At 42.9% G+C, this 13,853-nt stretch overlaps 12 non-coding genes across 12 annotated transcripts; all 12 read left to right on the top strand.

Annotated features, from left to right (window-relative positions):
- The first annotated feature begins 5,147 nt into the window (after positions 1–5,147).
- Positions 5,148–5,220, top strand: trnav-cac (transfer RNA valine (anticodon CAC)). Its single transcript has one exon. It is a non-coding gene; the product is annotated as a tRNA-Val (tRNA).
- Positions 5,221–5,826: 606 nt separating this feature from the next.
- On the top strand, positions 5,827–5,899 carry trnav-uac (transfer RNA valine (anticodon UAC)). Its single transcript has one exon. It is a non-coding gene; the product is annotated as a tRNA-Val (tRNA).
- A 1,241-nt stretch (positions 5,900–7,140) lies between these two features.
- trnav-aac (transfer RNA valine (anticodon AAC)) lies at positions 7,141–7,213 on the top strand. The gene has a single exon. It is a non-coding gene; the product is annotated as a tRNA-Val (tRNA).
- A 123-nt stretch (positions 7,214–7,336) lies between these two features.
- On the top strand, positions 7,337–7,409 carry trnav-cac (transfer RNA valine (anticodon CAC)). Its single transcript has one exon. It is a non-coding gene; the product is annotated as a tRNA-Val (tRNA).
- A 606-nt stretch (positions 7,410–8,015) lies between these two features.
- Positions 8,016–8,088, top strand: trnav-uac (transfer RNA valine (anticodon UAC)). The gene has a single exon. It is a non-coding gene; the product is annotated as a tRNA-Val (tRNA).
- A 1,242-nt stretch (positions 8,089–9,330) lies between these two features.
- On the top strand, positions 9,331–9,403 carry trnav-aac (transfer RNA valine (anticodon AAC)). The gene has a single exon. It is a non-coding gene; the product is annotated as a tRNA-Val (tRNA).
- A 123-nt stretch (positions 9,404–9,526) lies between these two features.
- trnav-cac (transfer RNA valine (anticodon CAC)) lies at positions 9,527–9,599 on the top strand. Its single transcript has one exon. It is a non-coding gene; the product is annotated as a tRNA-Val (tRNA).
- A 606-nt stretch (positions 9,600–10,205) lies between these two features.
- trnav-uac (transfer RNA valine (anticodon UAC)) lies at positions 10,206–10,278 on the top strand. The gene has a single exon. It is a non-coding gene; the product is annotated as a tRNA-Val (tRNA).
- Positions 10,279–11,520: 1,242 nt separating this feature from the next.
- On the top strand, positions 11,521–11,593 carry trnav-aac (transfer RNA valine (anticodon AAC)). Its single transcript has one exon. It is a non-coding gene; the product is annotated as a tRNA-Val (tRNA).
- Positions 11,594–11,716: 123 nt separating this feature from the next.
- On the top strand, positions 11,717–11,789 carry trnav-cac (transfer RNA valine (anticodon CAC)). Its single transcript has one exon. It is a non-coding gene; the product is annotated as a tRNA-Val (tRNA).
- Positions 11,790–12,395: 606 nt separating this feature from the next.
- trnav-uac (transfer RNA valine (anticodon UAC)) lies at positions 12,396–12,468 on the top strand. Its single transcript has one exon. It is a non-coding gene; the product is annotated as a tRNA-Val (tRNA).
- Positions 12,469–13,710: 1,242 nt separating this feature from the next.
- trnav-aac (transfer RNA valine (anticodon AAC)) lies at positions 13,711–13,783 on the top strand. The gene has a single exon. It is a non-coding gene; the product is annotated as a tRNA-Val (tRNA).
- The last annotated feature ends 70 nt before the right edge of the window (positions 13,784–13,853 follow it).

Here is a 13,853-nt window from a genome sequence, read left to right as displayed (position 1 = left end):
GTCTGGAACAAGAAACAGCAACATTAAAATCATGAACTCAAATGGCATTGTAAAAAAAAAAAAACAATGACTGTTGTAACAGTGCGTAAATCAGACCTTTCTGTAACACTTAACGTTAATAAGCTTAAACGAAAATAACGAAATAATTGTGTAGCGGAGTATTTTTTGTACACAGTGCTGCGAACTGTCAATCACTCCTGTACGAGTGCATCACTGTCCTCCTCACAGCTGCAGCAACTTGCACTCTCTTCATCAAGCTTTAAAACAAAAAGGGGACAAAAACATCATATTGTCTTTGTGCATAGGCTATAGATTAATTAGATAAATGAATATCAAATTTGTGCCTAGCCGCCTACGGTATTTTTTAGAACTTAGAAAAAAGATGCTGCAGCCAGCGGGGGCTGGCTGCTGGACGACTCAACCTCCGTGGACAGTTTTTAATGTTTATCAGACAATAAATACTCAAGATTTTGCTTTAGTATAATTTTCGGGACAATTAGGGCCAGATTCGGGAGTCGGGACAACAGTTTAGATTTCGGGGCTGTCCCGAATTTTTCGGGACGTCTGGTCACCCTACCTGAAAGAGCTGCATTACTTCATTAGCTTGAGTCTGACCTGCAGTGATATCATTCAGACTTGGTGAGGTGTCAGTCAGCGAGTTTCAAACACTTTCTCCGGCCACGTTGAGTTGTTGACACTTAACAGTGGGAAAAGCGACACATGCGCTATTCTCCTGGATAACTTGAGGGTGAATGGGTAATTGAGTATTGTACTTTCTGCTCTCAGTGGGATGATTTATGAAGCTTGCATTAAATCAGCAGTGCAGGTAAAAGATTAAGTCCTCTATTAAAACAGATGTCCAAATGAGCGTACCGGTACGCTAAAAGCACGTTCTGGGCGTACGGAGAGGTGGCGGTACGCTCAAGAGCTATATTTGGAAGTGGCGGTGCGTACCGGCCCACTTAAAGCACTGCCTGGGCTACATTGTCTAACTTTGTTCTGTAGTATGCTATAGGCTGTTTGTTCCTCCCACTACAGGTCTCTTGCATTAATACAGTTGATGCATAACCATCATCTCTTATTTGCCACATATAGACTAAACATTTTATCATATTCTGCCATTCCCAGGGCAGGGGCCTGTTGTAATTCTTTTTTATTGTTTCAAATGCTAGTAAGGCATCTGTGTTCCATTTTAATGGATTGCTTAAATGTTGTAATCCTGCTTGTTTCATCATTTCTCTCAAAGGCCCTGTCTTTACTGCATAGTCTTCTATCCAGTCGGCACTAAAGCCAGTCATTCCTAGAAAAGTCATCATTCGTCCTACTGTCTGAGGTAACGGTGTTTTACTTATACCTTCTAACTGAGCTGGAGCTATAGCTCGTGTACCAAATGCAATTAATCTTCCCAAGTATTCCACTTGAGGCTGGCAATACTGCAATTTGTTTTTAGACGCCTTGTTTCCTCCTTGTGCTAATTTTGTCAACACCTTAATTGAGTCTTTGTGACATTGTTCTAGTGAGGTAGAACAGATAATTAAATCATCCATGTATTGTAATAGTGTACCGTCTATTACGAGGTCTTCTAAATCAGCCTTAAGAATCTTGTTGAATATGTGTGGAGAATGTTTATATCCCTGAGGAATTCTAGAATATGTATATTGCTTATTTGCATGTGTAAATGCAAATAAATGTCTACTCTCTTCTGCACTGAAGTAGGCAGAGCAAAGATCAATTACAGTAAAGTATTTGGCATCAGGAGGGACATTTGTCTGTAAAGTGTGCGGGTTTGGTACCTCAGCTGGCATATCTTCCGTTATTTCATTTATTGTTCGTAAATCATGAACAAGTCGCCATCTATTTTTGTCTGATTTGATTACAGGCATAATTGGAGTGTTACAGTAACTAGTAGTTCCTATTAATACCCCTGCCCTACCAACTGCTTACACACAAAATTATTGTAGCACAATTTCTAAAACCTGAGACTCAAACACCAGAACCACACACTAAATCTGCAAAACCATACACACATTTTTGGCCTTATACTCAGTTTTCAATTTCGTTAAACACTTTTTGCAAAACACAACACACAATTTCCTATGCAACACACAAAAATCTGACAGGAAGTTTCTTGATTTCCTTTTATAAACACAACCAATCAAAATGGCACACTAATTCATCAGTGCCTCACAATAACTCCGCACATGTGCAAACACTTGTTGCTTTACTTAACAACAACCAATCATAACTTTAGTAGTGGCCTATAAATAGGTCAAAGGTCAAGTAATAGGTTTTGGACAATGGATGCAAACAATGCAGACAGAGGAAGAGGAGTTGGAGGGAGAGCCAGAGGACGAGTTCTACTAAGAAGAGTTGGAAGGGAGCAAGGGAGGAAGAGGACGAGTCCGAAATGGAGGAGGACAAGGAACAAGAAGAGTGGTCTCGAATGAGATTATAGCTACAGTAGTCAAACATGTGATAAACCATGATTTAACAATGAGAGAGGCTGGACTGAGAGTCCAGCTTAATTTGAGTTGATTTACTGTGGCAGGTGTAATTCGAACCTTTAGAAATGAGAACCGGTATGTAACAATCTAATGTAATGTCATGTTCTAATGTACACATAATGGCTTTTTTACCATAACAAACAATAGGCCTATACTATAATAAATATATTTTACTGTAGTACCCTTGCATTCATTTACCACAGTGCATTGCATTGGTCACAGTTTGGTAAGGTATCAAGAGAGAATATAGCATGTGACGTGGATGAAGTATTGTGGCCAAGACCCAGCCCGGAGGAGAGATGGAGCCTAGATACACCCAACCATCTCCACATGCAAGCACACACATTATGTTTGGTTTACGTAACACTACATGCTATAACATTACATATTTTTGATGTGTTTTTTTCTTTTCTTTTCAAAATGTGTACACTAATACTACGTTTACTTTTTGGATGCAAAGAGCAAAAAAATAAAAACATAAAAAGTTTGGTTTCAATTTTGCTTTTGTTTGTATATATTATATATTCAACAGCTCTCTCTCAATTACATTCAATCATGTACATGTGAGCTTTTAAAAGAAGAGCTTTAGGTTTTGAATAACAGTGTTTATATGACATAATCAATTGGAGTGTTTCAGTAACAACACCCGGTTGTGTTGATCATCGGTCAGCTCAAAAGCGGTTGTCCACTCTGCTACTCTTGTCCAGTCCCATCTGGGGTGCCAAATCTGTGGTGTCTTTTGATGGTTCTCAGAAGAATCACACTCAGTCAGGGATTTTTCTCTCAGAAGAAAATACTTTATTTTAAGCAAAACAAAGCCGAGAGTTCCTATCTATTGCCTGTAAGCAACAAGTTAATCAGGACTAATAACACTGCTTAGCAACTACCCTGAAATGTTAATTAGCATCCAACCTAATGTATCGTAATTCCTCAAATAAATAAGAGGCCAGGCCTCATAGAGTGGCCGGAATGCAGAATAAAGCAGAATGACACACAGCATCTGAACCGAACTGATTCTTTTGATGATTGATTCTGAACTGATTCTGTGCAATGTTACGATCTCTGTCCACTGGAACGCTATCGCTTTTAATTTGAAATGGGTTATTTAAAACAATAACTTATCAAACAGATGGGATTAGAAATAAAGGCCTACCTCTAATAAAAATCTGCTCCAAATAAAAGCCTGTTACCTTCTGCAGTTCAGGTAAATAAAGGCCCCGGCTTTTATAATTGATAATTATGAACTGGGTAGTTACTCAACTACAAAACATTTACCAAGGGGCCTGTCCCATTCCCCACAGTATGCAGTCTCGGACATTAGACGGTGCACGCATGCAACAGGAAGGAAGTGTGCAAGACTGTCTCAAGCCTGAAAAATGCCATAGCTCTGTACCTGTCTAAAACACACTAAATCCATGCTATCTTTAATATCACTTCTTTTGAGGCTAAAAGTATATCCCATCATTCATCATATTCTGGAACTCACATAGCATCAAAATACTCTTCCCCAAAATGATTTTTTTTTTCATTAATCACTTAAAATTATTTCAATTTAGTTTTGTTTTTTACATTTACATTATATTTAAATTTGGTTATTTAGCAGATGCTTTTATCTAAAGCAACTTACAAATGAGGACAAAAAGCTATCAGGACAGGCACCCCTTCTGAGAGATGGTCATGTATCATTATTATTCCCTTAAGAAAATTAACAAACGGTTTTATTGTAAGTGTAGGAAGTTTTTTTTTTTTTTTGGCATACTGATAATCTTTTGTACAACCACAGTTTTTCTACAAATACCATAGTTAAACTATCATTAAAACCATGGTTAAATTGTGGTAACCATGGTTAACTAGTAACCGTTTTTTTATTTTTTGTAGTTGAATCATGGTTCATTTTCTAAGGGTTCCAGTAGTAGTAGTTGTTGTTGTTATTATTATTGCGCTTTTTTATGTGTAGTTGTCAATAAATGAATAACTTAAATAACCCAAATACCTTAATTACTGAGAGAAACAAGGTCTGCTTTACAGTGACAGTGAGATCTACGTTTCTTATTAATATTCATGACTTGAGCCTTATCCATAGTAGGTTTCGTCGATTCACTTCCTGTAAGTTTGGAGTGGTACTCCACCCTCAGAGCGTGAGTTATGTGGAAGATAATAATAGAAATAGGGCAGGGTCCAGCAGACAAACGTGCTTCAACCGAGAGCAATTTATCAGTTTCGCAATTTAATGACATAAACAAGAACGACAGGACTGAAGAAACGCGTTTGATGTCTCGTAGTGAAACGGCTTGATACGATGCACACGGAGCTTAAAGATCAACAGAACTGCGCTACTTCAGAAACTACTATACGCTCCGATAAATGAGCGTAAGTTCTTCGGAAACGCTTTTTTTTCGGACATCGATTAATTTTCGGGAATGTGATATCCTTTCTTCGAGTCGTGACGAGCGTGTGTGTGATCAGTCCTTGATCTATGCAGTTATAACATTCTTTTTTTTTTTTTTTGGTCCAAACCTATATGCTGCTAAGTGGATTTTTACATTCTCATATAAAAATGAAAAGATAATCATATTTATTGTAGGTTACCGGTGCTGATGACACCACATCACTATTATTTGAGATCTGACACCTTTGCCACAGGTTTCCGTAGTGTAGTGGTTATCACGTTCGCCTCACACGCGAAAGGTCCCCAGTTCAAAACTGGGCGGGAACACTGAATCTCTTTTCACAATCGTTTAGGTGGGTTTCTGTTGAGGAGGAACTCAATTCTACCAAGGCTTTGCGGCCAAGAGGCATGAACACAGTCACTAAAGGTATAGTTGATGCAGAAATGAAAGAGCAGTCATTGTTTGACCTAAACCTATCCCACAACTGTGACATTCAAGGCCTGTCTGGCTTTCTTATGAGGAACACGAAAAAAGAGATTTGCCTGAGTGGCCCTCTGTTGAGCAGCAGCTCTGCATCACGAAGGCCCGTCTTTACACAGGTGTAGAGATAATTATTAAGCCACACTAGGCAGCGGTAATACCCACGCAGACAGTACTCTGTACTTTTGACCTGGTAGTTTAGATGAACAGATGGCCGGTGCACTCAAAGACCCAATATTTCGTACAACACATAAATATACATATATTAAATGAAAGTGGGGAAAAAAGCAAAGAAGAAATGGCCACAGAGGATTCCCGCAAACAACTGGAGAAATTCTCGGTTTGCTGCTAAAAATAGAAGGTATTTGCGAACTGAAGAGTGCAACGCAATTTGTAATTTGATTCCCGCTCCAAGATGCATGAGATGAAAAGATCTGACACCTTTGCCACAGGTTTCCGTAGTGTAGAGGTTATCACGTTCGCCTTACACGCGAAAGGTCCCCAGTTCGAAACTGGGCGGGAACACTGGATCTCTTTTTCAAAATTGTTCAGGTGGGTTTCTGTTCAGGAGGAACTCAACGCTTCCAAGGCTTTGCGGCCAATAGGCATTAATACAGTCACTAAAGGTAAAGTTGATGCAGAAATGAAAGAGCAGTCATTGTTTGACCTAAACCTAACCCACAACTGTGACATTCCAAGCCTGTGTGGCTTTCTTCTGAGAAACACCAAAGACGAGATTTTAGGAAACTCTGCGTAGACTGCCACGCCGAATGAACTCTGTCCTCTTGTGTAAGGGTCTTATTCCACCTAGGCCATCACGTAAGGCAGGGTCTCAAGGGGTGTCTAAAAGGGGGTACGTGGCAGGCCCTCCTTAGACCCCTGCGCGCCGGCCCTGTCTGTCCCAATGATCACCTGTGTCACCACAAACAGCCCATCAGTCCCTCTCACCGCCTATGTGACCACTAATTGCGCTTCTGTCCACTGGTAATACAACAACTGTGACCGCAAGCTGTCTATGTGTCCCCCTGATCCCCTACGTGCCCACAAGTAGCCTTTTTATCCCCTTGACGAACTTTAAAACACATCCATCTGGAGTGTTATTTTCTGATAAAACGATGCAAGCCGTAGCAGTTTCTAACACATGGCTAACCTTCTTGAAATTCAACACAATGGTCAACGAATCTGCCAATAAACCTGTTCAGGTGGCTCCTCGCTTACTCCCGAAGCACCCAGAGGTGTTAAACCCTCGGAATTCCACTGACCACAAACAGTCTGTTTTTTTTACAATGGGATAGATTGTACGTGGCAAGTCCATGTCTCAGCTTTCTGAAGAGATATCAAGCTAAAACCTGATTTCCCATGCTAGTCTGGACACGTGCTACCCCTGTGGTGAGTTTCAATAAGATTGGAGAAACTTGAAATCTCGGCTCAAAAAAACTAAAAGTTTCAAGAAGATTGGAGAAACTCGAAAGTTTGACCAACAAAAATCACCAAGAGAAATTTTCGAGTTTCTCCTGTGTTCTTGAAACTTTGGGTTTGTTAGTTTGAGACTAGCACAGGAAGGCAGGTTTCAGCTTGATATCAAGCTGCAAGTGTTTAATTCCGAGGTAAGTCAAGGGTAGCGTTTCAGGAAACTCTGCATAGACTGCCAGGCCGAATGAACTCTGTCCTCTTGTGCGTGGGAATTACGCCGATTGTCTATTTGCTTTCGGGCACATCACAGTATAAATATTGGCCCAAAAAGCACTCTAGCGTTAGACCGTGGAGTTTCTGTAGTGTAGTGGTCATCACGTTCGCCTAACACGCGAAAGGTCCTCGGTTCGAAACCGAGCAGAAACAGCTGTCCCCTTTTGAAGAAATGTATGAACCCCTTTGAGCCGACAGTTGGCTTCAGAAGGTTTAGCCTTTATGCGCATTTTGCTGAGCCTGCACACAATGATTTCGGACTTGCTTAGGAAGTGGGTTTCCGTAGTGTAGTGGTTATCACGTTCGCCTCACACGCGAAAGGTCCCCAGTTCGAAACTGGGCGGGAACACTGAATCTCTTTTCACAATCGTTTAGGTGGGTTTCTGTTGAGGAGGAACTCAATTCTACCAAGGCTTTGCGGCCAAGAGGCATGAACACAGTCACTAAAGGTATAGTTGATGCAGAAATGAAAGAGCAGTCATTGTTTGACCTAAACCTATCCCACAACTGTGACATTCCAAGCCTGTCTGGCTTTCTTCTGAGGAACACGAAAAAAGAGATTTGCCTGAGTGGCCCTCTGTTGAGCAGCAGCTCTGCATCACGAAGGCCCGTCTTTACACAGGTGTAGAGATAATTATTAAGCCACACTAGGCAGCGGTAATACCCACGCAGACAGTACTCTGTACTTTTGACCTGGTAGTTTAGATGAACAGATGGCCGGTGCACTCAAAGACCCAATATTTCGTACAACACATAAATATACATATATTAAATGAAAGTGGGGAAAAAAGCAAAGAAGAAATGGCCACAGAGGATTCCCGCAAACAACTGGAGAAATTCTCGGTTTGCTGCTAAAAATAGAAGGTATTTGCGAACTGAAGAGCGCAACGCAATTTGTAATTTGATTCCCGCTCCAAGATGCATGAGATGAAAAGATCTGACACCTTTGCCACAGGTTTCCGTAGTGTAGAGGTTATCACGTTCGCCTTACACGCGAAAGGTCCCCAGTTCGAAACTGGGCGGGAACACTGGATCTCTTTTTCAAAATTGTTCAGGTGGGTTTCTGTTCAGGAGGAACTCAACGCTTCCAAGGCTTTGCGGCCAATAGGCATTAATACAGTCACTAAAGGTAAAGTTGATGCAGAAATGAAAGAGCAGTCATTGTTTGACCTAAACCTAACCCACAACTGTGACATTCCAAGCCTGTGTGGCTTTCTTCTGAGAAACACCAAAGACGAGATTTTAGGAAACTCTGCGTAGACTGCCACGCCGAATGAACTCTGTCCTCTTGTGTAAGGGTCTTATTCCACCTAGGCCATCACGTAAGGCAGGGTCTCAAGGGGTGTCTAAAAGGGGGTACGTGGCAGGCCCTCCTTAGACCCCTGCGCGCCGGCCCTGTCTGTCCCAATGATCACCTGTGTCACCACAAACAGCCCATCAGTCCCTCTCACCGCCTATGTGACCACTAATTGCGCTTCTGTCCACTGGTAATACAACAACTGTGACCGCAAGCTGTCTATGTGTCCCCCTGATCCCCTACGTGCCCACAAGTAGCCTTTTTATCCCCTTGACGAACTTTAAAACACATCCATCTGGAGTGTTATTTTCTGATAAAACGATGCAAGCCGTAGCAGTTTCTAACACATGGCTAACCTTCTTGAAATTCAACACAATGGTCAACGAATCTGCCAATAAACCTGTTCAGGTGGCTCCTCGCTTACTCCCGAAGCACCCAGAGGTGTTAAACCCTCGGAATTCCACTGACCACAAACAGTCTGTTTTTTTTACAATGGGATAGATTGTACGTGGCAAGTCCATGTCTCAGCTTTCTGAAGAGATATCAAGCTAAAACCTGATTTCCCATGCTAGTCTGGACACGTGCTACCCCTGTGGTGAGTTTCAATAAGATTGGAGAAACTTGAAATCTCGGCTCAAAAAAAACTAAAAGTTTCAAGAAGATTGGAGAAACTCGAAAGTTTGACCAACAAAAATCACCAAGAGAAATTTTCGAGTTTCTCCTGTGTTCTTGAAACTTTGGGTTTGTTAGTTTGAGACTAGCACAGGAAGGCAGGTTTCAGCTTGATATCAAGCTGCAAGTGTTTAATTCCGAGGTAAGTCAAGGGTAGCGTTTCAGGAAACTCTGCATAGACTGCCAGGCCGAATGAACTCTGTCCTCTTGTGCGTGGGAATTACGCCGATTGTCTATTTGCTTTCGGGCACATCACAGTATAAATATTGGCCCAAAAAGCACTCTAGCGTTAGACCGTGGAGTTTCTGTAGTGTAGTGGTCATCACGTTCGCCTAACACGCGAAAGGTCCTCGGTTCGAAACCGAGCAGAAACAGCTGTCCCCTTTTGAAGAAATGTATGAACCCCTTTGAGCCGACAGTTGGCTTCAGAAGGTTTAGCCTTTATGCGCATTTTGCTGAGCCTGCACACAATGATTTCGGACTTGCTTAGGAAGTGGGTTTCCGTAGTGTAGTGGTTATCACGTTCGCCTCACACGCGAAAGGTCCCCAGTTCGAAACTGGGCGGGAACACTGAATCTCTTTTCACAATCGTTTAGGTGGGTTTCTGTTGAGGAGGAACTCAATTCTACCAAGGCTTTGCGGCCAAGAGGCATGAACACAGTCACTAAAGGTATAGTTGATGCAGAAATGAAAGAGCAGTCATTGTTTGACCTAAACCTATCCCACAACTGTGACATTCCAAGCCTGTCTGGCTTTCTTCTGAGGAACACGAAAAAAGAGATTTGCCTGAGTGGCCCTCTGTTGAGCAGCAGCTCTGCATCACGAAGGCCCGTCTTTACACAGGTGTAGAGATAATTATTAAGCCACACTAGGCAGCGGTAATACCCACGCAGACAGTACTCTGTACTTTTGACCTGGTAGTTTAGATGAACAGATGGCCGGTGCACTCAAAGACCCAATATTTCGTACAACATATAAATATACATATATTAAATGAAAGTGGGGAAAAAAGCAAAGAAGAAATGGCCACAGAGGATTCCCGCAAACAACTGGAGAAATTCTCGGTTTGCTGCTAAAAATAGAAGGTATTTGCGAACTGAAGAGCGCAACGCAATTTGTAATTTGATTCCCGCTCCAAGATGCATGAGATGAAAAGATCTGACACCTTCGCCACAGGTTTCCGTAGTGTAGAGGTTATCACGTTCGCCTTACACGCGAAAGGTCCCCAGTTCGAAACTGGGCGGGAACACTGGATCTCTTTTTCAAAATTGTTCAGGTGGGTTTCTGTTCAGGAGGAACTCAACGCTTCCAAGGCTTTGCGGCCAATAGGCATTAATACAGTCACTAAAGGTAAAGTTGATGCAGAAATGAAAGAGCAGTCATTGTTTGACCTAAACCTAACCCACAACTGTGACATTCCAAGCCTGTGTGGCTTTCTTCTGAGAAACACCAAAGACGAGATTTTAGGAAACTCTGCGTAGACTGCCACGCCGAATGAACTCTGTCCTCTTGTGTAAGGGTCTTATTCCACCTAGGCCATCACGTAAGGCAGGGTCTCAAGGGGTGTCTAAAAGGGGGTACGTGGCAGGCCCTCCTTAGACCCCTGCGCGCCGGCCCTGTCTGTCCCAATGATCACCTGTGTCACCACAAACAGCCCATCAGTCCCTCTCACCGCCTATGTGACCACTAATTGCGCTTCTGTCCACTGGTAATACAAAAACTGTGACCGCAAGCTGTCTATGTGTCCCCCTGATCCCCTACGTGCCCACAAGTAGCCTTTTTATCCCCTTGACGAACTTTAAAACACATCCATCTGGAGTGTTATTTTCTGATAAAATGATGCAAGCCGTAGCAGTTTCTAACACATGGCTAACCTTCTTGAAATTCAACACAATGGTCAACGAATCTGCCAATAAACCTGTTCAGGTGGCTCCTCGCTTACTCCCGAAGCACCCAGAGGTGTTAAACCCTCAGAATTCCACTGACCACAAACAGTCTGTATTTTTTACAATGGGATAGATTGTACGTGGCAAGTCCATGTCTCAGCTTTCTGAAGAGATATCAAGCTAAAACCTGATTTCCCATGCTAGTCTGGACACGTGCTACCCCTGTGGTGAGTTTCAATAAGATTGGAGAAACTTGAAATCTCGGCTCAAAAAAAACTAAAAGTTTCAAGAAGATTGGAGAAACTCGAAAATTTGACCAACAAAAATCACCAAGAGAAATTTTCGAGTTTCTCCTGAGTTCTTGGAACTTTTGGTTTGTTAGTTTGAGACTAGCACAGGAAGGCAGGTTTCGGCTTGATATCAAGCTGCAAGTGTTTAATTCCGAGGTAAGTTAAGGGTAGCGTTTCAGGAAACTCTGCATAGACTGCCAGGCCGAATGAACTCTGTCCTCTTGTGCGTGGGAATTACGCCGATTGTCTATTTGCTTTCGGGCACATCACACTATAAATATTCGCCCAAAAGGCACTCTAGCGCTAGACTGTGGAGTTTCTGTAGTGTAGTGGTCATCACGTTCGCCTAACACGCGAAAGGTCCTCGGTTCGAAACCGAGCAGAAACAGCTGTCCCCTTTTGAAGAAATGTATGAACCCCTTTGAGCCGGCAGTTGGCTTCAGAAGGTTTAGCCTTTATGCGCATTTTGCTGAGCCTGCACACAATGATTTCGGACTTGCTTAGGAAGTGGGTTTCCGTAGTGTAGTGGTTATCACGTTCGCCTCACACGCGAAAGGTCCCCAGTTCGAAACTGGGCGGGAACACTGAATCTCTTTTCACAATCGTTTAGGTGGGTTTCTGTTGAGGAGGAACTCAATTCTAGCAAGGCTTTGCGGCCAAGAGGCATGAACACAGTCACTAAAGGTATAGTTGATGCAGAAATGAAAGAGCAGTCATTGTTTGACCTAAACCTATCCCACAACTGTGACATTCCAAGCCTGTCTGGCTTTCTTCTGAGGAACACGAAAAAAGAGATTTGCCTGAGTGGCCCTCTGTTGAGCAGCAGCTCTGCATCACGAAGGCCCGTCTTTACACAGGTGTAGAGATAATTGTTAAGCCACACTAGGCAGCGGTAATACCCACGCAGACAGTACTCTGTACTTTTGACCTGGTAGTTTAGATGAACAGATGGCCGGTGCACTCAAAGACCCAATATTTCGTACAACATATAAATATACATATATTAAATGAAAGTGGGGAAAAAAGCAAAGAAGAAATGGCCACAGAGGATTCCCGCAAACAACTGGAGAAATTCCCGGTTTGCTGCTAAAAATAGAAGGTATTTGCGAACTGAAGAGCGCAACGCAATTTGTAATTTGATTCGCGCTCCAAGATGCATGAGATGAAAAGATCTGACACCTTCGCCACAGGTTTCCGTAGTGTAGAGGTTATCACGTTCGCCTTACACGCGAAAGGTCCCCAGTTCGAAACTGGGCGGGAACACTGGATCTCTTTTTCAAAATTGTTCAGGTGGGTTTCTGTTCAGGAGGAACTCAACGCTTCCAAGGCTTTGCGGCCAATAGGCATTAATACAGTCACTAAAGGTAAAGTTGATGCAGAAATGAAAGAGCAGTCATTGTTTGACCTAAACCTAACCCACAACTGTGACATTCCAAGCCTGTGTGGCTTTCTTCTGAGAAACACCAAAGACGAGATTTTAGGAAACTCTGCGTAGACTGCCACGCCGAATGAACTCTGTCCTCTTGTGTAAGGGTCTTATTCCACCTAGGCCATCACGTAAGGCAGGGTCTCAAGGGGTGTCTAAAAGGGGGTACGTGGCAGGCCCTCCTTAGACCCCTGCGCGCCGGCCCTGTCTGTCCCAATGATCACCTGTGTCACCACAAACAGCCCATCAGTCCCTCTCACCGCCTATGTGACCACTAATTGCGCTTCTGTCCACTGGTAATACAAAAACTGTGACCGCAAGCTGTCTATGTGTCCCCCTGATCCCCTACGTGCCCACAAGTAGCCTTTTTATCCCCTTGACGAACTTTAAAACACATCCATCTGGAGTGTTATTTTCTGATAAAATGATGCAAGCCGTAGCAGTTTCTAACACATGGCTAACCTTCTTGAAATTCAACACAATGGTCAACGAATCTGCCAATAAACCTGTTCAGGTGGCTCCTCGCTTACTCCCGAAGCACCCAGAGGTGTTAAACCCTCAGAATTCCACTGACCACAAACAGTCTGTATTTTTTACAATGGGATAGATTGTACGTGGCAAGTCCATGTCTCAGCTTTCTGAAGAGATATCAAGCTAAAACCTGATTTCCCATGCTAGTCTGGACACGTGCTACCCCTGTGGTGAGTTTCAATAAGATTGGAGAAACTTGAAATCTCGGCTCAAAAAAAACTAAAAGTTTCAAGAAGATTGGAGAAACTCGAAAATTTGACCAACAAAAATCACCAAGAGAAATTTTCGAGTTTCTCCTGAGTTCTTGGAACTTTTGGTTTGTTAGTTTGAGACTAGCACAGGAAGGCAGGTTTCGGCTTGATATCAAGCTGCAAGTGTTTAATTCCGAGGTAAGTTAAGGGTAGCGTTTCAGGAAACTCTGCATAGACTGCCAGGCCGAATGAACTCTGTCCTCTTGTGCGTGGGAATTACGCCGATTGTCTATTTGCTTTCGGGCACATCACACTATAAATATTCGCCCAAAAGGCACTCTAGCGCTAGACTGTGGAGTTTCTGTAGTGTAGTGGTCATCACGTTCGCCTAACACGCGAAAGGTCCTCGGTTCGAAACCGAGCAGAAACAGCTGTCCCCTTTTGAAGAAATGTATGAACCCCTTTGAGCCGGCAGTTGGCTTCAGAAGGTTTAGCCTTTA

The sequence above is a fragment of the Carassius auratus genome, unplaced genomic scaffold (assembly GCF_003368295.1).
Source record: "Carassius auratus strain Wakin unplaced genomic scaffold, ASM336829v1 scaf_tig00215886, whole genome shotgun sequence".
In the NCBI taxonomy this organism is placed as follows: Eukaryota; Metazoa; Chordata; class Actinopteri; order Cypriniformes; family Cyprinidae; genus Carassius; species Carassius auratus.
This window is presented reverse-complemented; position numbering and strand designations above follow the sequence as displayed.